The sequence below is a fragment of the Delphinapterus leucas genome, chromosome 4 (assembly GCF_059928025.1).
Source record: "Delphinapterus leucas isolate spDelLeu-1000000601 "Yukka" chromosome 4, BTC_Dleu_Yukka2, whole genome shotgun sequence".
Classification (NCBI taxonomy): Eukaryota; Metazoa; Chordata; class Mammalia; order Artiodactyla; family Monodontidae; genus Delphinapterus; species Delphinapterus leucas.
Window position 1 is genome coordinate 64,412,932 of NC_143132.1, and position 25,687 is coordinate 64,438,618.

Sequence of the window (25,687 nt, forward strand, 5' to 3'; positions counted from 1 at the left end):
TTATCAGCTATTGATGGGAAAGTCCTTGCTTAGCTGACATCTGTCTGCTTGTGTTACTTAAGGATGAATCAGTAGTCTGCAGCCTGGACCTGGGTGAGAGAAACTGGGCACCCAGAGCACAACATTTAGGGAGGCACTCCCTCTCAGGTGCTCACCCAGCAGTTGTGTGAACTTGAGAATGACTCCCTTCTTACATTTGCACCCTGGATGACCCCTTTGCTCACCCTAGTCCTGGCTTCACGCTTTATTTCCCTTCTTCTTCTTTTTATTCCTATTTTGTTTATGCAAACCATACCACACAGGCAATCAAAACCATAAGATACAGGTCCAAGGTAGAATCTATTTCTTGTGCATAGTGAAAAAGATCACTTACACTGCTCTGGGGAGAAAATGCAAAGATTAAACAGAGTAAAATGGTAAGTATACGGTTAAAAAAGGAAAAAAAAGCAGTTTATTCAAAAAGGTGGCTGAGGTTGAATTGCTGTTCTTATTACCCATCAAGTTATTTAGAGTTGTCCTTTCTCCATGGCATGATGACCTGGGTTATCATCACCATGACTACCCATTATTAATTAACTTTATGAGCTGGGAACACTTTGTGTGTCCAAAGTCACATGTGCACAAAAAAGCATGATTCAATAACCACATAAAAGAAAAATGCAACTCAATGTGTTTTTAGAAAAGGGAGAACAATCATAGACTCCTAGTATAACAGAATGGACGACAGCACAAGGCCTTAGAGGGCACCTGGGACTCAGGAAGGACTACTTTCTATATAGTCCTTCCTAGAAGATAATCTTGACTTTCTTTGGATACCTTTAGAAAAGAGAACTAATCCTACATGAGACATCCTTCACCAATTCCAAAGAGGATTCCTACTTGAGTGTTCATTCTTCTTGTAAGCAAAATCTTTTTACGGGTTTTTCCAAGTCTTGCCCAGTGTCATGTGCCAACAAACTGCTATACCTTTTTGTTTCCAAATTGAGCTCTCAAATATTAAGAGATAGGCTTTTAATATGTGCTATGGTTATACGCACTGAACAATCCAGGTTCCTCCAATGAGCTGGACAAAACCAAGTTCTGTTCCTTTGAATATACCCCATTTTTTTTCAGTGGGCTTTTAAAACATATTAGTTAGGTCACAACATCCATTCTTACAGTCTTACTTAACATAGAACCAAAAGTTCTAACCAGGCATGTAGACTGGAAAGAAAGGAATAAAACTATCTCTATTTGCCGTGATATGACCGTCTACATAGAAAATCCTAGAGTTTACAAAACTTTTAAATAACTGAGTTTAGTAAGGTCATAGATTACAAGTTCAACACAAAAATCAATTCAATTTCTGTATACTAACAGTGAACATACAGGAACTGAAATTAAAAATACAACACCAATTATAATTGCTCCAAAGAAAATGAAATATTCGGGGATACACTTATCAAAACATGCATAGGATCTGTATGCTAAAAATTATAAAATATTGATAAAAGAAATCAAAGAAGACCTAAATAAATGGAGAAATATACCATGTTCATGGATTAGAAGATTCAACATCGTGAAGATGTCAATTCTCCCCAAATAGAGTTATAAGTTTAATGTAATACCTAAAAAAATCCCAGCAAGTTGTTTTTGTAGACATAAACAAGCTTACTTTAAGGCACAGGTCATGGAATAGCTAAAACAAGCTTGGTAGAGAAGAATAAAGGGGAGGAATCACTCTACCCAATATTAAATCTTACTATATAGCTATAGTATTAAAGACGGCATGGTATTGGCAAAAGAATAGACTCATGGGTCAGTTGAACACATAATGAACCTAGAAACAGACCCATAGAGATATGTCCAAATTATTTTTTAACGTGAAAGAAATTCGGTGTAAAAATGATAGCCTTTTCAATAAAAGGTGCTGGAGCAATGGAATGTTCACAGGGAAAAGAAAAAAATGAACCTCTACTTAAATCTCACACCTCACATCTTATATAACTATTAATTAAAATGAATCATATGGGACTTCCCTTGTGGTGCAGTGGTTAATAATCTGCCTGCCAATTCAGGGGACACGGGTTTGAGCCCTGGTCCGGGAAGATCTCACATGCCGCGAAGCAACTAAGCCCGTGCACCACAACTACTGAGTCTGTGCTCTAGAGCCCACGAGCCACAACTGCTGAAGCCTGCGTGCCACAACTACTGGAGCCTGCGCACCTAGAGTTTGTGCTCCGCAACAAGAGAAGCCACCACGATGAGAAGCCTGCACACCACAACGAAGAGTAGCCCCTGCTCATCACAACTAGAGAAAGCCCGCGTGCAGCAATGAAGACCCAATGCAGCCAAAAATAAATAAATAAATAAATAAAACAAATGAATCATAAATTTAAAATATAAAACAACAAAAATTTTAGGAAAAAAAAAGAAAAATCTTTGGAATCCAGAGCTAATCAAAGGCTGTTATACTTGACACAAAAGTAAGATTCACAAAAGGAAACTTTAAAAATTGGAGCACATCAAAACTAAAAGTGTTTGCTCTATGAAAGCTCATATTATGAGGATGAAAAGACAAGCTACAGACTGGAAGAAAATATTTGTAAACAACATACCTGATAAAAGACTAGTATTGAGAATATATAAATAACTCTCAATACTGAACAGTAACAAATAAATAAATAAATAAAATACAGTTAGAAACTGTGCAGAAAACATGAACAGACATTTCACTAAGAGGATATACAGATGACAAATAAGAACATGAAAAGATGTTCAACATTATTAGCCATCACAGAAACATAAAGTAAAACCACAATGAGATATCAGCACACACCTATCAGGATGGTTAAAATTAAAAAGCTGTGATAACTCCAAATGCCGGTGACGATTCAGAGAAACTGTATCACTCAGACATTACCCATGAGAATTTAAAATGGAACAGTAATTGTGGAAAACAGTTTGACGGTTTCTTACAAAGCTAAACATGAAATTACCACATGACCCAGCAATTGCACTCTTAGGCATCTATCCCTGAAGAATGAAAACTTTATTTTCACCAAAAATCCCCACAAAAACAAATATTCATAATAGCTTTATTTATAACGGACAAAAACTAGAACTAGCCCATATATTCTTCAAGTGAATGTTTAAACAAGCTGTGGGACATATATACCATGGAATACTACTCATCAACAAAACAAATGAGGGACTTCCCTGGTGGTCAGTGGTAAAGACTCCGCCTTCCAATGCAGGGGACGCGGGTTCGATTCCTGGTTGGGGAACTAAGATCCCACATACTGTGGGGCAACTAAGCCCGTGCACCACAACTACTGAGCTCGCGAGTCTCAGCTAGAGAGCCCACGTGCTCTGAAACCCACGCACCACAGTATAGAGAAGCCCACATGCCACAACCAAAGAGCCCATGCTCCACGAGCACCACTGCAACAAAAGATCCCACATGCAGCCACGAAGATCCTGCGTGCCACAAAGAAGACCCAACACAACCAAATAAAAAAATAAAAAATAAACCAAATGAATTATTGAAAGCAACAAGTTGGATGGCTGTCTATGAAATTAAGCTGAGTGAAAAAAGCCAATCTCAAAAAGTAACAGACTGTATGATTCCATTTTATAACATTTTTGAAGTGACAGAACTTTAGAAATGGAGGGCTTGGGGGTAGGGGTGAGGGTGCAAAAGGATAGTACAAGGGATCCTTGTGGCGTTGGAATTGCTGGATATCTTGGCTGCAGTGGTGCATATACACAAACCCTCATAGATGACAAAAACGTAGAGTACTTAATACACAGACAAAGATACACACACACAGGTGCGCACACACAAGCATCCAGGTAAAACTGGGAAAATCTGAATAAGATTTGAATATATCTTGGTTGTGATATTATAATTTTGAAAATTGTTATTGGGGGAAACTCCCAATTTTTTTCAAGAACCTTCGTTTGACTCAGTTCTCTTTTAGTCTTCAGATACATCAGAGAGTTTCAACTAGGGACTCATTTTCTACACACTGAAACTTCTGATACACTACAAGACAGAAAGCAAATGATTTCTCATTTAATATGCTGGCAATAGCAACATAATCAGGTCCCAGCTAGAGCAACAATCAAACAATATCTAGTAACTACCTTATTGTAGGCTGTAGGAATTAAGATTGAAAACATGGACAGCCACATCCTCAAACCTACAGGTTTTCCTAAAACTTAATATAGGAGGGCTTCCCTGGTGGCGCAGTGGTTGAGAGTTCCCCTGCCGATGCAGAGGACATGGATTCGTACCCCGGTCCGGGCAGATCCCACATGCCGCAGAGCGGCTAGGCCTGTGAGCCATGGCCGCTGAGCCTGCGTGTCCGGAGCCTGTGCTCCGCAACGGGAGAGGCCACAACAGTGAGGGGCCCGCGTACTGCAAAAAAAAAAAAAAAAAAAAATTAATATATAAATCTTCAAAACGTAAAATCAGGTTTCTCCAGTGTGAAGAAGCCGTGATTTTTTCACGTGCATAATTCATGTGGCGTGGATGTAATTTTATTGCAAAACTGAGATGCCCTCATGCAAAAGGGCAAGCCACTTCTCATTTGTAAAACGTGAATCTCAAGCCCAAGCTACAGCAATGGCCAGTGGAAAAGTTTGCTCTCATGAAATTAAAAACTTAGGAAAAGGGTCCTGGCTGGTAAGTGGAGAGAAGGAAGCTTTTCCTTTAGTCTTATTTATTTATTTATTTATTTAATGCGGTACGCGGGCGTCTCACTGTTTTGGCCTCTCCCGTTGCGGAGCACAGGCTCCAGACGCGCAGGCTCAGCGGCCATGGCTCACGGGCCCAGCCGCTCCACGGCATATGGGATCTTCCTGGACCGGGGCACGAACCCGTGTCCCCTGCATCGGCAGGCGGACTCTCAACCACTGCGCCACCAGGGAAGCCCCTCCTTTAGTCTTTATACCACAGTTTGTAAACAAGTGGCAGAGACAAACAGGGAAGTATAATGGCAACCCCACATCGAGTCAGATTTTGGAAACAGGAAAACAAGGCAAGATGCAGCTTTCAGTAGAAAAAGTAAAGAAATCTGTTCAGAACTGGACCAAGCTGTGAACCTTGGAAAAAAGTTGGCATATCTCTTGGGCTAAGAACCTATGCTTTGTAAAACGTACTGATTTGTCTTTCTTTTATTTCCTTTCTTTTGTCACTTTTAGGAAACTTCTTGACATTTCCAGCTATTCTTAACACTGCTAAAGGGATTTTTGTCTGCATTTGGGCCTGAGCTTAGGGAAGAGCCAGGGGCAATGGATTCCCAGTGAAGTGCCTAAGAGAAATATAAACCTCATAGAGAAGAGATATGGGGGCACCCGAGGGGGCCACATCTCTCCACTTGCTAAGCCATGAAGTTTGCATGCTTTGAATTAATAAGGGAACAGTGCTTTTATCCATAAGGCAGTAAAATTGTTTTTTTTTTTACCTCTCTCACCTTTTACCCCCCAAAGTCTGCGCTAACGCTAATAACCATTTGCTCTGTGGCTTCATATCAAGGCTGCTATAGTTTACTAACACATAATCTACTTCCTGTTCTCATTCTTCTGACAAAAGCACATTGTTAGGACTGCTGGTGTCATAGTCTGTGGACAATCCAAAGTCATTTTCTGTCACTTGCTTCTCAGGACACTTTATGTTCAAGGTGGTATTGACTGACAATGCACCAGTGTGGAAGCAGGAGGCACTGGATATAAAAGAAACAGAAGATATAGACCTGTCCTTGGAGAATTTATAAGTCATGAAAAGGGCTTGGGAAGGCTTAGAAAGCAATTTGCAAATAGACATATTAATAGACTGTAAACAGAGTATTATATTAAGGCCAGGCAGAATCTACAGAGCAAAGGAAGGATAATAAAAATAATAACTAGAATTATATTGTCTTTTCTAATTTACAAATACCTCTCTTGCCTTACCTCATTTGCTACAACCCTTTCAAATAAAGGACTAACTTTTCATTATCCCCTCTAGCTGATGAAGGAACGAAGACTCAGAGTTTGTGAATACTGTGACCACACTAGGGTTCTGAGCTCTTGTTCTTATTTCTACAACATTCCACCGTCAGAGTCTGAGGACGTGAAATTAATCTGGGAAGTAGGTGAGTTTGGAATAGGGCTTTATGGGAAGTAAAATTATGTACAACAGCAGAGAGAAATGAAAAGAATGTTCCAGGTACGCTGTTAAACTTAAATTGAGCAAAAACAGAAACACTGCACACAATGTAGTAGCCATTTGTTTTTATTTTTTACTTTTTTCTTCTTTTTTGTTTTTTTTTTAACATCTTTACTAAAGTATAATTGATTTACATTGTTGTATTAGTTGCTGCTGTATAACAAAGTGAATCAGCTATACGTATACATATATCCCCATATCCCCTCCCTCTTGCATCTCCCTCCCACCCTCCCTATCCCATCCCTCTAGGTGGTCACAAAGCACCGAGCTGATCTCCCTGTGCTACGCAGCTGCATCCCACTAGCTAGCTTTTACATTTGGTAGTATATATATGTCCATGCCACTTTCTCACTTCGCCTCAACTTACATTTCTCCCACACCATGACCTCAAGTCCATTCTCTACGTCTGAGTCTTTATTCCTGTCCTGTCCCTAGGTCCTTCAGAACCATTCCTTTTTTTTTTTTTTTAGATTCCATATATATATATATGTGTCAGCACACGGTATTTGTTTTCCTCTTTCTGATTTACTTCACACTGTATGACAGACTCTAGGTCCATCGACCTCACTACAAATAACTCAATTTCGTTTCCTTTTATGGTGAGTAATATCCCACTATATATATGTGCCACATCTTCTTTATCCATTCATCTGTCGATGGACACTTAGGTTGCTTCCATGTCCTGGCTATTGTAAACAGTGCTGCAATGAATATTGTGGTACATGACACTTTTTGATTTATGGTTTTCTCAAGGTATATGCCCCATAGTGGGATTGCTGGGTCATATGGTAGTTCTATTTTTAGTTTCTTAAGGAAGGTCCATACTGTTATTCAAAGTGGCTATATCACTTTATATTCCCACCAACAGTGCAAAAGAGTTCCCTTTTCTCCACGCCCTCTCCAGCATTTATTGTTTGTAGATTTTTTGATGATGGCCATTCTGACCAGTCTGAGGTGATACCTCATTGTAGTTTTGATTTGCATTTCTCTAATGATTAGTGATGTTGAGGATCCTTTCATGTGTTTGTTGGCAATCTGTATAGCTTCTTTGGAGAAATGTCTATTTAGGTCTTCTGCCCATTTTTGGATTGTTTTCTTTCTTTTTTTTTTTTTTTTTTACTGAGCTGCATGAGCTGCTTGTAAATCTTGAAGACTAATCCTTTGTCAGTTGTGTCATTTGCAAATATTTTCTCCCATTCTGAGGGTTGTCTTTTGTTCTTGCTTATGGTTTCCTTTGCTGTGCAAAAGCTTTGAAGTTTCATTAGGTCCCATTTGTTTATTTTTATTTCGATTTCTCTAGGAGGTGGGTCAAAAAGGATCCTGCTGTGATTTATGTCACAGAGTGTTCCGCCAATGTATTCCTCTAAAAGTTTGATAGTGTCTGGCCTTACATGTAGCTTTAATCCGTTTTGAGTTTATTTTTGTGTATGGTGTTACGGAGTGTTCTAATTTCATACTTTTACATATAGCTGTCCAGTTTGCCCAGCACCACTTATTGAAGAGGCTGTCTTTTCTCCACTGTATATTCTTGCCTCATTTATCAAAGATAAGGTGACCATATGTGCATGGGTTTATCTCTGGGCTTTCTATCCTGTTCCATTGATTTGTATTTCTGTTTTTGTGCCAGTACCATACGGCCTTGATTACTGTAGCTTTGTAGTATAGTCTGAGGTCAGGGAGCCTGATTCCTCCAGCTCCATTTTTCATTCTCAAGATTGCTTTGGCTATTCGGGGTCTTTTGTTTCCATAAAAATTGTGAAATTTTTTGTTCTAGTTCTGTGAAAAATGCCAGTGGTAGTTTGATAGGGATTGCATTGAATCTGTAGATTACTTTGGGTAGTAGAGTCATTTTCACAATGTTGATTCTTCCAATCCAAGAACATGGTATATCTCTCCATCTATTTGTATCATCTTTAATTTATTTCATCAGTGTCTTATAATTTTCTGCATACAGGTCTTTTGTCTCCTTAGGTAGGTTTATTCCTAGATATTTTATTCTTTTTGTTGCAATGGTAAATGGGAGTGTTTCCTTAATTTCACTTTCAGATTTTTCATCATTAGTGTATAGGAATGCCAGAGAGCTCTGTGCATTAATTTTGTATCCTGCTACTTTACCAAATTCATTGATTAGCTCTGGTAGTTTTCTGGTAGCATCGTTAGGATTCTCTATGTAGAATATCATGTCATCTGTAAACAGTGACAGCTTTACTCCTTCCTTTCCGATTTGGATTCCTTTTATTTCTTTTTGTTCGCTGATTACTGTGGCTAAAACTTCCAAAACTATGTTGAATAACAGTGGTGAGAGTGGGCAACCTTGTCTTGTTCCTGATCTTAGTGGAAATGCTTTCAGTTTTTCACCATTGAGGATGATGTTGGCTGTGGGTTTGTCATATATGGCCTTTATTATGTTGAGCAAAGTTCCTTCTATGCCTACTTTCTGCAGGGTTTTTTATCATAAACGGTTGTTGAATTTTGTCAAAAGCTTTCTCTGCCTCTATTGACATGATCATATGGTTTGTCTCCTTCAATTTGTTAATATGGTGTATGAAGTTGATTGATTTGCGTATATTGAAGAATCCTTGCATCACTGGAATAAACCCCACTTGATCATGGTGTATGATCCTTTTAATGTGCTGTTAGATTCTGTTTGCTCATATTTTGTTGAGGATTTTTGCAACTGTATTCATCTGTGATATTGACCTGTAGTTTTCTTTCCTTGTGACATCTTTGTCTGGTTTTCGTATCAGGGTGATGGTGGCCTTGTAGAATGAGTTTGGGAGTGTTGCTCCCTCTGCTATATTTTGGAAGAGTTTGAGAAGGATAGGCGTTAGCTCTTCTCTGTTTGATAGAATTCGCCTGTGAAGCCATCTGGTTCTGGGCTTTTGTTTTCTGGAAGATTTTTAATCACAGTTTCGATTTTAGTGCTTGTGATTGGTCTGCTCACATTTTCTATTGCTTCCTGGTTCAGTCTCGGCAGATTGTGCCTTTCTAAGAATTTGTCCATTTCTTCCAGGTTGTCCATTTTATTGGCATAGACTTGCTTGTAGTAATCTCTCATGATCCTTTGTATTCCTGCAGTGTCAGTTGTTACTTCTCCTTTTTCATTTCTAATTCTATTGATTTGCGTCTTCTCCCTTTTTTTTGTGATGAGTCTGGCTAATGGTTTATCAATTTTGTTTATCTTTTCAAAGAACCAGGCTATTGTTTTATTGATCTTTGCTATTGTTTCCTTCATTTCTTTTTCATTTATTTCTGATCTGATCTTTATGATTTCATTCCTTCTGCTAAATTTGGGGGCTTTTTTGTTCTGGTTTCTCTAATTGCTTTAGGTGCAAGGTTCGGTTTATTTGAGATGTTTCCTGTTTCTTAACGTAGGATTGTATTGCTAAAAATTTCCCTCTTAGAACTGCTTTTGCTGCATTCCATAGGTTTTGGGTCATCATGTTTCCATTGTCATTTGTTTCTAGGTACTTTTTGATTTCCTCTTTGATTTCTTCAGTGATCACTTGGTTATTAAGTAGTGTATTGTTTAGCCTCCATGTGTTTGCATTGTTTACAGATCTTTTCCTGTAATTGATATCTAGTCTCATAGCGTTGTGGTCACAAAAGATACTTGATATGATTGCAATTTTCTTAAATTTACCAAGGCTTGATTTGTGACCCAAGATATGATCTATCCTGGAGAATGTTCCATGAGCACTTGAGAAAAATGTGTATTTTGTTGTTTTTGGATGGAATGTCCTATAAATATCAATTAAGTCCATCTTGTTTAGTGTATCATTTAAAGCTTGTGTTTATTTATTTTCATTTTGGATGGTCTGTCCATTGGTGAAAGTGGGGTATTAAAGTCCCCTACTATGATTGTGTTACTGTGTTTTTCCCGTTTTATGGCTGTTAGTATTTGCCTTATGTATTGAGGTGCTCCTATGTTGGGTGCATAAATATTTACAATTGTTATATCTTCTTCTTGGATCGATCCCTTGATCATTATGTAGTGTCCTTCTTTGTCTCTTCTAATAGTCTTTATTTTAAAGTCTATTTTGTCTGGTATGAGAATTGCTACTCCACTTTTCTTTTGGCTTCCATTTGCATGGAATATCTTTTTCCATCCCCTCACTTTCAGTCTGTATGTGTCCCCAGGTCTGCAGTGGGTCTCTCGTAGACAGCATATATATGGGTCTTGTTTTTGTATCCATTCAGCCAGTGTGTGTCTTTTGGTGGGAGTATTTAATCCATTTATATTTTAGGTAATTATCGATATGTATGTTCCTATTCCCATTTTATTGTTTTGGGTTTGTTATTGTAGGTCTTTTCCTTCTCTTGTGTTTCCCACTTAGAGAAGTTCCTTTAGCATTTGTTGTAAAGCTGGTTTGGTGGTGTTGTACTCTCTCAGCTTTTGCTTGTCTGTAAAGGTTTTAATTTCTCCAACAAATCTGAATGAGATCCTTGCTGGGTACAGTAATCTTGGTTGCAGGTTCTTCTCCTTCATCACTTTAAATACATCCTGCCACTCCATTCTGGCTTGCAGAGTTTCTGCTGAAAGATCAGCTCTAAACCTTATGGGGATTCCCTCGTGTGTTATTTGTTATTTTTCCCTTGCTGCTTTTGATATTTTTTCTTTGTATTTAATTTTTTTTTTTTTTTTTTGCAGTAAGCGGGCCTCTCACTGTTGTGGCCTCTCCCGTTGTGGAGCACAGGCTCCAGACGTGCAGGCCCAGCGGCCATGGCCCATGGTCCCAGCCGCTCCGAGGCACGCAGGATCCTCCCGGACCGGGGCACGAACCCGTGTCCCCTGCATCGGCAGGTGGACTCTCAACCACTGCGCCACCAGGGAAGCCCCTTTGTATTTAATTTTTGATAGTTTGATTAATATGTGTCTTGGCATGTTTCTTCTTGGATTTATCCTGTATGGGACTCTCTGTGCTTCGTGGACTTGATTAACTATTTCCTTTCCCATATTAGGGAAGTTTTCAAGTATAATCTCTTCAAATTTTTTCTTAGTCCCTTTCTTTTTCTCTTCTTCTTCTGGGACCCCTATAATTCGAATGTTGGTGTATTAGATGTTGTCCTAGAGGTCTCTGAGTCTGTCCTCAGTTCTTTTCATTCTTTTTTCTTTATTCTGCTCTGCGGTAGTTATTTCCATTATTTTATCTTCCAGGTCACTTATCCGTTCTTCTGCCTCAGTTTGTCTCCTATTGATACCTTCTAGAGAATTTTTAATTTCATTTATTGTTCTGTTCATCACTGTTTGTTTGCTCTTTAGTTCTTCTAGGTCCTTGTTAAGCTTTCTTTTTTATTTTCTCCATTCTATTTCCAAGATTTTGGATCATCTTTACTATCTTTACTCTGAATTCTTTTTCATGTAGACTGCCTATTTCCTCTTCATTTGCTTGCTCTGGTGGGATTTTACCTTGCTCCTTCATCTGCTGTGTGTTTCTTTGTCTTCTCATTTTGCTTATCTTACTGTGTTTGGGGTGTCCTTTGTGCAGGCTGCAGGTTTGTAATTCCCATTGTTTTTGGTGTCTGTCCCCAGTAGCTAATTTGCTTCAGTGGTTTGTGTAGGCTTCCTGGTGGAGGGGACTAGTGCCTGTGTTCTGGTGGATGAGGCTGGATCTTGTCTTTCTGGTGGGCAGGACGATGTTCGGTAGTGTGTTTTGGGGTGTCTGTGACCTTATTATGATTTAGGCAGCCTCTCTGCTAATGAGTGGGGTTGTGTTCCTGTCTTGCTAGTTGTTTGGCATGGACCAGCACTGGACCTTGCTGGTCATTGAGTGGAGCTGGGTCTTAGTGTTGAGATGGAGATCTTTGGGAGAACTTTCGCCATTTGATATTACATTGAGCCGGGAGGTCTCTGGTGGACCAATATTCTGAACTCGGCTTTCCCACCTCAGAGGCTTAGGCCTGACACCTGGCTGGAGAACCAAGACCCTGTCAGCTACATGGAGACAGAGTTCAAAGTTATGGCAGCTTGATGCTGAGATGCTGAGTATGATTCCCAGAGAGGTGGCTTGGTGGTGCCACTCTCACTGCTTGGGGTGAAACTCTGCCTCTTCAGCTGCTCCCTTATGTAATGGGCATAAGGAGATATCGAAGGGTGGCGGCTGAGCCGTGTTAGAGCGGCACAGTGGGAAGCACACGAGTGAACCATTTGTTTTTAATGAACTCTTTTTGAATAATGTAAAACCCCGTGTGGTGGGGAGACAGTTTCTGTGCACTCATCCTCTCTCATCTTGATAACTATATTTGTTAAATGTATAACCTTGAACAGATCATACAATCGATCTACTCTCCTTGTTCCATATATAAATTGGACATAATAACATTTCCACTGGTGGCAACTAGCTCAAAGGAGTTCAGTTCTTCTAACAAACATAAATCTTCAGTACATCTCTTTGCAGCAAGGAGAAGGCAGGTGCTAATTTTCATGAGGCTGCATAAGGAGACTGTGATACATGAATTCCTTCTGAAGTAAAAAAAGTAGCCTAGGGAAACTAAGAACCACTTCACAGGCATAAAGCCCATGTCCACATGGTGTACATAATGAGGCATAGCATTCCCTGCAAGCTAAAGCACACCACTAAGAGCAACATAAATAAAGCAGAGAGGCAGGGCAGAGTCACTGAAAAAAAAGTGATAACCTTCCTGTAATCAAAGGGCAGCTCTGTATGGTGGGGAGGAAACTCCGTGTTTTTTAACATCAGTGTTAAAGGTCAAATCAATCTGCTTCTGGGGGAAATGGTAATTTTCCCTCCCACAGCTGGAATTTCATTTCCATCTTCCCTTAATGAAGTCTACAACCTAAAATGCCACACCGGTGAAAAGAGAGTTGCAATATTGTCTTATCGTTTCCAACATCCATCACATTTCATCAGTGTAGAAGTATACAAAATGTACAAACCCAACCAACAGGATTGCCAGAGAACCTCCTGTTTCATTGTGCTGCCACCCCACTTTGCTCTTTGTCTGCCCAATCCCAGTGTACTACTTTTTGCCAGTGCTTTATTTGGGATATCATGTACTCTGTGTTGAGCAGCTAATAAGTCTTTAGAATGTGCTCCCCTGGCAGAAGAGATGAGTAAAACATAATCCCTGACCTCAAGGTGGTGAATGATTAAAAAAATCTGAGTGGCAATCTACAACACAACCTTTGAAAGCAGTTAAGAATGAGCATTAGAGTGAAAAGTAGCTAGAAAGGGGTCAGGTGGCCACCATGCTACCTTTGGGATAAGTTATAAGAAAAAGAAATGATTAAGACAAGAAAAACTGTCAGCAGGGGAAAGAATTGGGCAGACAGGCAGAATGAAGCAGAAATACCAGGAGAGGATGCATCAAGGGAGGAACAGAATGTTGGAGGGAAGAGGAGAGAGAGAGAGAAAAACAGAGAGAGACTGACAGAGAAAGACAGAGAGAAAGAGAAAGAGAGACACACATGCAGACAGAAAGAGATAGGAGGAAAAGAGAAAAGTGTAAAGTTGGAGAGGAGGAGGCATGCATAATGCAGTATAATAAACAGTCTGTCAGAAGGCAAGCATCTGAAGGGTAGAGACCATCTTTGAAGCCACCTACAATACTTAAAATAGTGTGCTATGTATTGAACCCATAGTAGGCACTAAATTTACATTTGCTAAAATAAAAAAAAAATCTGCCACATTAGGAGATCTTTTGGCTCTTTTGCCAAAATCATCAGAAGGATACATTTTCATTTCTTACAAAATTACCCTTGTCTGCCTTTTTCCTTCAGGCTCTATCACCATTGAGCAAATGGGATTCATTTTCTTTGAGAAGTGCAGCGAGCTGTAAACATACATATTATAAAAGTTAAAATAATATAGACTTCAAAATAATAGATATTAGATATTACAGTTAAATTTTTAAGAAAATACAATATAGTAACTGTATGTGAGACAACCAGAAGCCAAATGAACTTAGACAAAAAATGATGTGCAGTGGGGAAAATTATTGGGACATTAACTCTTATGTGTGAGTGTGTGTTTGATTTTGTAATTCTCACCTCTCTGTTTCAAGGAGATAGATGTTAGTATCCTATTACTTTAGGACTAATGACAGTGTAAGGAGATTGCTACCACCACCCCAATGTCTTCCTGAGGAAGATGAGCAATAATGCAATGTCTCTGAGGAGTAAGGCAAGCTCTTGGTGAAGAAAAGGACAGAGCAGAGGCAGAAGAGCTTCTTCAAGACCATAGAATAGAGGGGCCCTGCAAGAAACAGGAGTGCTTTCACTTCTCCTTGGCAGAGCCAAGGCAGGTTGAAAATCTTGGGGGCATGGGGGGGTTCTGGTTGTATGATACATTTACACCAGGTAAACTATATGAGCACAGCTTCCAGCTGTGACAATGATCCTTCTGCCCAAATGTGGCTCAAAAACCACAGGAACATTTCCCTTCAGGAACCATGAAGTCTTTGAAAATGAAATCATATGTTGACCAAAAACCAGAGTTATCTCCCTAAAAGTTATACTTTGAATAAGACCCCTAGAATCATTTCATGCCCTGAAGGGAAGAATCCCAATTAATGACAGAAAATCAATTTCTCATTAGCCTTAGGAAATGGAGGGATTTGGTGTCAGATTTGATTTGATATTAGAAAAATAAAGACAACCTGCTTATGAATCTTTAATAGCTGTCCATGTGATTCTTCAACCTGCTAACATTTAAGAACCGTTGCTTTAGGGAGAATATTTTCCCTAAGCTACAAACAGGAGGCAAACACCAAAATTGGCAATCTCTTATAGGCAAATTTCTAAAGAAAAGAATTAAAAACAAGGAGTTCTTTTGCTTACTCTATATATGCAATGGGAGGAAGGTTGAGCCAGATTGTTATTATACATATATGATCGAGAGTAAGGGAATCTCATAATTGCATACAGGTTTGGGGGTAAGGTTGGAACTCTGAGGCTGAGCTGTATGCAGTGTTTAGATGCAGGCATAAGCTTGCCAGACAGTGTGATGGGCTCTGGCCTGACAGGTGTGTACTTACATGAGTATTCAAAGACTTAGGTGGAGACTTATTCTAAAGGAAGGAAGGAGTAGGCAGAATGCTTAGACTAATAACAAAGGATTGCTGTAAAAGGGAGGAGTGATTCTGAGTATAACCTGGTGTCTGTAATCTAAAGTTGCCTTCCACCTGAATTCCAATGAACTTATTTACGTCTTATTCTAAGGAGAAAAGAAGTAAACACTAATAAACCAATTTGTTTTCATTTCTTTAAAGGTATTATGACACAGGGAATCTTTACTTGGGAAACAAGGTGGCAGAGAGAACCCTGCCCTCCTGCTAAAACAACTGGAAAACTGTGTAAAATATAAAACTGTACAAAATAGAAAACAACTCTTTTCAGACACTGTGCAATAGGCTACAGTTTGACTCTTGAGAAGAGGTAAACAAATGATGGATGCCTTAGGACAGACTAGCACAGGGAAGATAAATCCAAGGAGAACACAGTTATTTTGCTGAGTTGATGTGACGGAGATCAGAGTTGCGGGGACGGGGTGGTTGGATTTTGCGGGGCAGAGTACCAGAAAAGAGGTAATTATTCTGAGATCTCTAGAAATTGCACAAGGTTTCCCTGAGGCTTTGACTGAATATTAGCTAAGCCTAAAAATATGGGTCTTCATAGGACTGGGCTAAGAACAACCTCTAGAAAAAGAGCTACTAAGAGCTGTAATGTGAACAAGTCCCAGATACCACACAGCCTTGGGACACATTTGATTTCTGACCAACCAGAGGGGACACTCCTCAATGGAGCATTCAGTGGAGATCCCAGGAGGCTCCTGCTTTAGTAGCAGAGTTAAACAAATAAAAGACACTCTAAGCCTAAACTAATAGACAAGTCTTAAGGTTAAAATAAAGCTTAAAACAATCAAGTTGACTTGTAATTTTTTTTTTTTTTACAAACTGGATTATTTTGTTTCTAGGGTACAATCTACCCCATTTTCCTGCATATCTTTGTTTCTATTGTTTCCTTGGCCTCACCCCCACACTGTCCTCTGCCTGTTAATCTCCCATTCATTCTTTTTTTTATTTTTATTTTTTTATATATTTTTTAATTTTTAACATCTTTATTGGAGTATAATTGCTTTACAATGGTGTGTTAGTTTCTGCTTTATAACAAAGTGAATCAACTATACATATACATATATCCCCATATCTCTTCCTTCTTGTGTCTCCATCCCTCCCACCCTCCCTATCCCACCCCTCTAGGTGGTCACAAAGCACAGAGTTGATCTCTCTGTGCTATGTGGCCGCTTCCCACTAGCTATCTATTTTATGTTTGGTAGTGTATATATGTCCATGCCACTCTCTCACTTCGTCCCAGTTTACCCTTCCCCTCTCTGTATCCTCAAGTCCATTCTCTAGTAGGTCTGTGTCTTTATTCCCATCTTGCCCCTAGGTTCTTCATGACCATTTTTTTTTTTTTTACATTCCATATATATGTGTTAGCATACGGTATTTGTTTTTCTCTTTCTGACTTACTTCACTCTGTATGACAGATTCTAGGTCCATCCACCTCACTACAAATAACTCAATTTCATTTCTTTTAAGGCTGAGTAATATTCCATTGTATATATGTGCCACATCTTCTTTATCCATTCATCTGTTGATGGACACTTAGGTTGCTTCCATGTCCTGGCTATTGTAAATAGAGCTGCAAAGAACATTTTGGTACATGACTCTTTTTGAATGATGGTTTTCTCAGGGTATATGCCCTGTAGTGGGATTGCTGGATCATATGGTAGTTCTATTTTTAGTTTTTAAAGGAACCTCCATACTGTTCTCCACGGTGGCTGTATCAATTTACATTCCCATCAACAGTGCAAGAGGGTTCCCTTTTCTCCACACCCTCTCCAGCATTTATTGTTTGTAGATTTTTTGATGATGGCCATTCTGACCAGTGTGAGATGATACCTCATTGTAGTTTTGATTTGCATTTCTCTAATGCTTAATGATGTTGAGCATTCTTTCATGTGTTTGTTGGCAATCTGTATATCTTCTTTGGAGAAATGTCTATTTAGGTCTTCTGCCCATTTTTGGATTGGGTTGTTTGTTTTTTTGTTATTGAGCTACATGAGCTGTTTGTAAATTTTGGAGATTAATCCTTTGTCAGTTGCTTCATTTGAAAATATTTTCTCCCATTCTAAGGGTTGTCTTTTGGTCTTGTTTATGGTTTCCTTTGCTGTGCAAAAGCTTTTAAGTTTCATTAGGTCCCATTTGTTTATTTTTGTTTGTATTTCCATTTCTCTAGGTGGTGGGTCAAAAAGGATCTTGCTGTGATTTATGTCATAGAGTGTCCTGCCTATGTTTTCCTCTAAGAGTTTGATAGTGTCTGGCCTTACACTTAGGTCTTTAATCCATTTTGAGTTTATTTTTGTGTATGGTATTAGGGAGTGTTCTAATTTCATTCTTTTACACGTAGCTGTCCAGTTTTCCCAGCACCACTTATTGAAGAGGCTGCCTTTTCTCCATTGATATTCCTGCCTCCTTTATCAAAGATAAGGTGACCATATGTGTGTGGGTTTATCTCTGGGCTTTCTATCCTGTTCCATTGATCTATATTTGTTTTTGTGCCAGTAACATAGTGCCTTGATTACTGTAGCTTTGTAGTATAGTCTGAGGTCAGGGAGTCTGGTTCCTCCAGCTCAGCTTTTCTTTCTCAAGATTGCATTGGCTATTCGGGGTCTTTTGTGTTTCCATACAAATTGTGAAATTTTTTGTTCTAGTTCTGTGTAAAATGCCATTAGTAGTTTGATAGGGATTGCATTGAATCTGTAGATTGCTTTGGGTAGTTTAGTCATTTTCACAATGTTGATTTTTCCAATCCAAGAACATGGTATATCTCTTCATCTGTTTGTATCATCTTTAATTTCTTTCATCAGAGTCTTATAGTTTTCTACATACAGGTCTTTTGTCTCCTTAGGTAGGTTTATTCCTAGGTATTTTATTCTTTTTGTTGCAGTGGTAAATGGGAGTGTTTCCTTAATTTCCCTTTTGGATTTTTCATCATTAGTGTATAGGAATGCCAGAGATTTCTGTGCATTAATTTTGTATCCTGCTACTTTACCAAATTCATTGATTAGCTCTAGTAGTTTTCTGGTAGCATCTTTAGGATTCTCTATGTAGAGTATCATGTCATCTGCAAACAGTGACAGCTTTACTTCTTCTTTTCAGATTTAGATCCCTTTTATTTCTTTTTTTCTCTGATTACTGTGGCTAAAACTTCCAAAGTTATGTTGAATAATAGTGGTGAGAGTGGGCAACCTTGTCTTGCTCCTGATCTTAGTGGAAATGCTTTCAGTTTTTCACTATTGAGGATGATGTTGGCTGTGGGTTTGTCATATATGGCCTTTATTATGTCGAGGAAAGTTCCCTCTATGCTTACTTTCTGGAGGGTTTTTTATCATAAATAGGTGTTGAATTTTGTCAAAAGCTTTCTCTGCATCTATTGAGATGATTATATGGTTTTTCTCCTTCAATTTGTTAATATGGTGTATCACATTGATTGATTTGCGTATATTGAAGAATCCTTGCATTCCTGGGATACACCCCACTTGATCATGGTATATGATCCTTTTAATGTGCTGTTGGATTCTGTTTGCTCATATTTTGTTGAGGATTTTTGCATCTATGTTCATTAGTGATATTGGCCTGTAGTTTTCTTTCTTTGTGGCATCTTTGTCTGATTTTGGTATCAGGGTGATGGTGGCCTTGTAGAATGAGTTGGGGAGTATTCCTTCCTCTGCTATATTTTGGAAGAGTTTGAGAAGGATAGGTGCTAGCTCTTCTCTAAATGTTTGATAGAATTTGCCTGTGAAACCATCTGGTTCTGGGCTTTTGTTTTCTGGAAGATTTTTAATCACAGTTTCAATGTCAGTGCTTGTAATTGGTCTGTTCATATTTTCTATTTCTTCCTGTTTCAGTCTCAGAAGGTTGTATCTTTCTAAGAATTTGTCCATTTCTTCCAGGTTGTCCATTTTATTGGCATATAGTTGCTTGTAGTGACTTGTACTTTTAACTGCCTTCCTAAACAAATGCCAACAATTCTTTAAAAGAAGACAACAGAATTCAGAAACTCAGCAAGTCAAGTGTCATCCTTATCTGGTAGGCATTCAAAAATTACTAGAATGAGAGAAGCAAGAAAATGTATGCATAACCAGGAGAAAATCAGTCAATGGAGACAAAGTCAGATAAAACAATAAAGATGTTAGAATTAGTAGGCAAGAACTTTAAAAGAGCTGCTATAAATATGTTTGATGATTTGAAGGAAAATATGAACATATTAGGAGAGAAATGGAAGTTTCATGAAAAACTAAATATCCAAAGTTAAAAAATACAATATTTGAAATTAAAAATTCACTGAATGGGCTTAAAATAAAATAAGACACAGCAGAAGAAAAGAAAAAAAAAATCAGTGAACCTGAAGACCTAGCAAGAAAATATCCAAACTGAATCACAAAGAGAAAAGAGACTGAAGGAATAATGAGAAGAATAGCTCCCCACAGTTTGTGAGATGCAGCTAGGGCAGTGCTTAAAAGAATATTGATAAATTTAAATGCTTATATAATAAAAAAGAAAAGTTTAAGGGGAAAACTGGGGAAATACTTCCTCTTCAGCCCAGGACTTGGACCTGTTCAGTTTATCGAGGACTGCAGAGACTTTCTCATCTTACCCTGATGTCTTGAAGCCTACAGAATTTCTATGTTAGTGTCCAGAAATGGTAGAAATTCCTGGAGTGGGGCAGGTGAATTTTTCCCTATAAGAGGCAGGGCAGAGAAATCTTCACTAGCTTCATAGGTCAAGAGGGCTCAGCAGAAGATGGCTCAGTAGAAGAAGGACTTGGACAGAGGAGGAAAACACAGAAACCTCATTGTAGCTGATACAACTTATTCATAAGTAAACATAAGAGAAAAAACACCCGAGGTATCTACCAGATATAATTGGGGCTTCAGTGGGGTGGAGTTAGAGATGGGGAATATCTTGCAGGAAGTTTAAGGTCAGTAAAACATATCTGATGGCAAATTCTCCCTAAGTGAGTAAAATATAGCCATGGGTACAGAGAAAGTCCACATAGTGGTCTTTTAAAAGTCTGATTTAGTAAGACAGTGTATTAGTTATCTATTGCTGCATAAAAGTTACTCCCAAACTTAGTAAAGCTTGAAATAACATTTATTTTCTCAGTTTCTGTAGGTCAGGAATCTAGGCACAGTTCAGCTTTTTTTTTTTCCTTCAGGGTCTCTCATGGTTACAGTCCAGGTGTAGGCTGTGCTCTAGTATCTAAGTCTCAACTGGAGAAGAATCCACTCTGAGATCACTCCTATTATTATTGACAGGATTTCATTCATCGTGAGTGTTGGACAGAGGGTCTCAGTTCCTAGAAGGCTTGTGGCTGGAGGCTGCCCATAGCCCCTTGCTATGTGGACCTCTCCAACATGGCAGCTTGCTTCAACATAGTGCAAATGGAGAAGTCCAAGGGGAGAGAGTCCAGCAAGATGGAGGTCACAGTCTTTTGTAATTTAATCATGAAAGTAGCATCCTGTCAGTTTTGTCAGATTCTTTCCATTAGAGGCAAATCACAAGGCCCAGCCCACATCAAAGAAGAGGCTATAAATACCAGGAGGTGGGGATCTTTGGGTGTCTTCCACAGACAGGAAAGCAAGTAGGAGTGGGGGAAGTATTTACCTATGCTGCTGTGGCATGATGTTCCTTTTGGACAGTGACGTCCTAAATAAAATTCAACATTTGGAGTGGATCAAGTCCCTCAGGTGCTCAGAAAACCGACAGGCTCAGATGCCTGGAGTCACCACAGTGAGGCAGGAGATGAGGGAAAATTGTAAGAAGTAGCTAGTAAGGGAAAAGAGGGAATGGTAATGCTAAAGCATATAAGAACTTTTACTTGCTTTTAAAGTGATATTTCCTTTTTATGGCTGAGTAATATTCCACTGTATATATATGCCACATCTTCTTTATCCATTTATCTGTTGATGGACACTTAGGTTGCTTCCATGTCCTGGCTATTGTAAACAGAGATGCAATGAACATTGTGGTACATGACTCTTTTTGAATTATTGTTTTTTAGATAGCTAGTGGGAAGCAGCTGCGTAGCACAGGGAGATCAGCTTGGTGCTTTGTGTCCACCTAGAGGGGTGGGATAGGGAGGGGATATGGGGATATATGTATACATATAGCTGATTCACTTTGTTATAAAGCAGAAACTAACACATCATTGTAAAGCAATTATACTCCAATAAAGATGTTAAAATAAATAAATAAACCAGGCCAAAAAAATAAATAAAATAAAATGATATTTCCCTTATAATAACAATTTAGTAGACAACATTTTAAATGATATTTTAACATAAGATGTTTTGTGGATTTTTCTAATCCCCAAGTCATCAATGAATTCCTGAAGAGAGAAGTTTAAGAAGTCCAGTAAATATGATTTGTTGCAGTGTTATTTAAACTTCAACCATGGAAGCACCTCCTTTGTGACTTTCTCCAGAGCTGTATTATTATGAATATATATTTTTAAGTTTAATATGCATTTTTACTCTAATAAAAATATTTAAGACTATTTTCATAATCACTGCTATACTGAGAAATCCATTATTACTAGTCATAAATATTTTTCTTGTATATATTAAAATTAATGTAATTCTAGTAAGTATTATAAATGTTTTTCTATGTACTATTTATAATCAATTCATCTCCAGCAAAGGCAGACTGTATTTAGATAAAGGCATGTCATGGAAGGAACATGTGCTTTGGGTTTGAATAGTCACTTTGCCATTTTCTATTTATTAAAATATAGGTAAGTAAGTACTGGGCTTATTTGAACCTTATACTCCCTTTCTATGAAGCTAGGATGATAGTATTTACCTTGAGTACTGTTGTTTGGTTTTAATGAGATAATAGTTGTGAAAAGGATCACATTTAGTATCCAATAACAACTGTAAAAATAGTAAGATTGGCAATAACTAATATTTATTGTACAATTACTACAGCCAGGCACTGTACTAAAGCATGTGAATATGTTTTCAATAAAAGTTAACGTTTTGTCAAAAGCTATCATATCAAGTAATTCAACAGTCCCATCAAGTATTGATTATCACAGCTCCCAAGTTTTTAAAGGAATGAAAAATGTTTGAGGGTGTGCTGTTAGATTAGAACATTTACAGTGAATCCAATATTAGAGCTAGAAAAAAGTAATATGATAAAATGGAATTAGGTTTACATTATAGATAAAATTATGACATTTAAATGTCTCCCTTTGAAATGTGTTATAATATATAGATTATATCTAATTATCCCTCAGTTTCTAAATGGGCACATAAAGCTCTTGCAGTTGATTATGCTGCATTTAAAGGGCAAACACATTCACATATGTGGGGTTTCCTACAGCTTTCAGGTACAAGAACAGAAAGTATGTCAAAAGTGTGCCTTGTGGGTGGTAATGTTTAGAAACCAGAGACAACTAGGCAAATAAGACATGTTCTTTATGTGTCTTGATTCCACTATCCCAAATTTGCAATGCTCTTGTCAAAATGTTTCTAAAGTATCTATTCCAGTATTGAGTTCTATCTTCCAATGAACTCTGATCTTACTTGGGTCTCACTTCCTCTACCTAGTGTTTTCTGTCTACTCAAATTTTCTCACTTAAGGTGTTTACATGGAGCAGACTTTCCTGAAGGGTTGAGGTGACAGGTGTTTGCTTCAATCTGCTGCTTAGCTGCCTGAAAACTCCTTGCTTCACTAGTTTCTGGGGCTCCTTCCTTTAGCCTCCCAGAGAGGACACTCCCTTGTACATTATTATGCAGAGTAACAGCTCTCCACCACCTACCCAGCTCAGAGGCCGCCATTGCAGGGGACAGCGCCAAGCTACAGATTCTTCCAGGGCCTCCCAAAGTACACAAATGAACTGGAAGAAGCTTTGAATTTCTTTACTTTGTATCATCTCAACCAATCTCCATGAGAGGAAAGAAACAGTACATAGAGATGATTTTATCCAATTTCGTTTAGAAAGCAGAAGCATCTATTGTCATTTTGGGTGTTAAGTAATAACTTTTCCTCTCTTTGTTGTAGTTGGGATAATTCCAGGTACAAACAAGGAGTGCTCACTGCTCCTACTCTCATTTCAACTGTTTCTGCTTCCAAGGAAGGAGTTCCTGACTCTACCTTCCAGCATGCCTCACAGTAGTTATGCACATATAGAAACAGAATGAACTAGACCTTTGGGAAAATCAAATCCAGTTTGATTTAAACAGCTATTCAAGGAGATGAATAGTCAACAGCTGAAATCAACATATCACGCAACTCCATATTCTCAGTGTATCATTTAAGTATCTAGGATGAAAGGTTAAAAGTAACAACTTGAATATGTCTTAGCAAAGATAGTTATTAGTACTCTGAGACCAACAATTGTCCCCAAGAATTTTAATTGGTGAAGATGCTAGTAGCATTTGAAAGATTCTAACCCTAACCGTATCTGGTCCTCTCTTTACCTGGTACATTACTTCCTCTCAGCCACATTCACCACTAATTTATACTCTAACATTTCAACACATGGGAGAAAAAAGGAGGCTACAGGCTTCTAGAATCCTGAGCAAGCTTTTTCTCCTTGACAATAGCTATGATCCACACTTCAATCTCTACTGCAGCTGTCACTAGAAAGCCAAACTTTCAGCAGAAAAGCCACAAATACCAGACTAATGATTGTAGCAAAATGCTCACTTTCTCTAAAAATATCAGAGGATTGAAGGGTGACCCCATATGGGCTGGGATGGATGTGATAAAATGCAAATGCACAGCTTCCAGTGGAAGAGAGAATGATACAGTACTAGGTCAGAAGTGTGGCATGAATGAGGATATTTTTTTAATACTAATGTAACTGGGGGAGGACTGTTTACAGGTGGGAGGGGCAGCCGGTAGAGAGAGGTTGGTAGGAGCTGGGAGTGAAAACTGAGTAAGCATATGGAGTTGTAAGGAAACAAATGCTCCAAGGAGGCAGAAGATGTGGAGGCAGGACTCAGACTGCAGAATCTCAAAAATGATGCATTGGGCCTAAAAAGAGAGAGGCAAGCTCAGGAACTAACCTTGGATAAAGTTGGGATGCTGAAGGCTCTGGGAAGAGTAGTTTCCACTAGAAGGCCAGAGAGGAAAGAGCCTTGCCAGTCCAACAAAGAGAGACAAGGTTTTCCTAGGTTTGGGACTAAAGTAAGGAAATACAGAAATGGGAGAGGGTAGAGCAGTATCTCTTTTAGATTTTGAGGAAAGTCATTCAGGCATCCAGGAACATCTGAATCTTCTTGTACTCAAAACATCTTTAGAGATAAAACAAACAGAGCAAAATATTAGCACTAGGTGAATCTGGGTAAAGGGTGTTCTTTGGTGGCCCTTTGGTGTTCTTTGACTCTTCTTATGTTTGCATGAAGGCACCTGATTGATGTGGAGTCACTCTTCAGTCTTGCTCAACACTGGGACTTCATCTATAACAAATGTTAGCTTTCTTCCTCCAATGTCTCAGTTCAAGGAGCAAGCAAAGGCTGATGGGACAGGCGAGTTTCTCACGTAAGACAAGCTACTCCAATAGGCACTCCCTGCCCTCAACGTCTTCTCTGCCAATTTAATTGACATCACATTCTTATCTTCCCCCTTGGTCCTAAGATTCTCCCGAACCCCCAAGCTTAGTGTAGTTAGATGATGTGATGTAATACACAGCAAACTCTTACTACAGTGTGACTGACTACTGAATTACACATGACGATTGAATTGGTTCAGTGAGTTTACTAGCAACAAATCATGAAATTTATAAGCCACTTTGCTCAAGCACTGTTTCATTTCCCTAGATCCTATGTTTATGCTGAATCTGCAGCAATCCTCTAGCTAGGCTCTGCCAAGCCCTAAACAAGTGGGTTTATGGTAACAGCTCCAATTATTCTTTGTCAGCCCCTCTTCTGTCCTCATTTTCAGCTTTCAATGTACAATACCCATTACCACCTTAACTTCAAGTCTATTAATATTTAGTGCATAGGATTTAATGTTGAGATATCTTCCCATATCTTAACACTGTATTTTCTTACCATACCACTCCCATTTCAAAATATGTTATTGGTTTTTAATACATACACAATTATTAACACCTAAGTAAGGTCCTGTTTAAATCCAGTCCCCTTTTCTAGAAGAGACTGATTCACATATTATGATTAAGCAGTCTTTATGATTTTAACCGAACCCACTTCATAAATAGTCTAGACTTTGAGGTTTCTACACAATGTAGTAAAACAATCTGTGTATACTGACATGGTGTGTCAGGTGCTGTCTGGCAAAGGGCACTATACATAAGAACAACAGAAATGGCAGGAAAAGGACACAAGTCTCAGTCACACTGTCTCTGTAGTAGCAACCTTGGGTCCCTTTGAAGTTGACTACTTCAGCAGAACACTACTGGAAGTCTTCTTTTGGGAACTTCCCAGGGATTCCCAG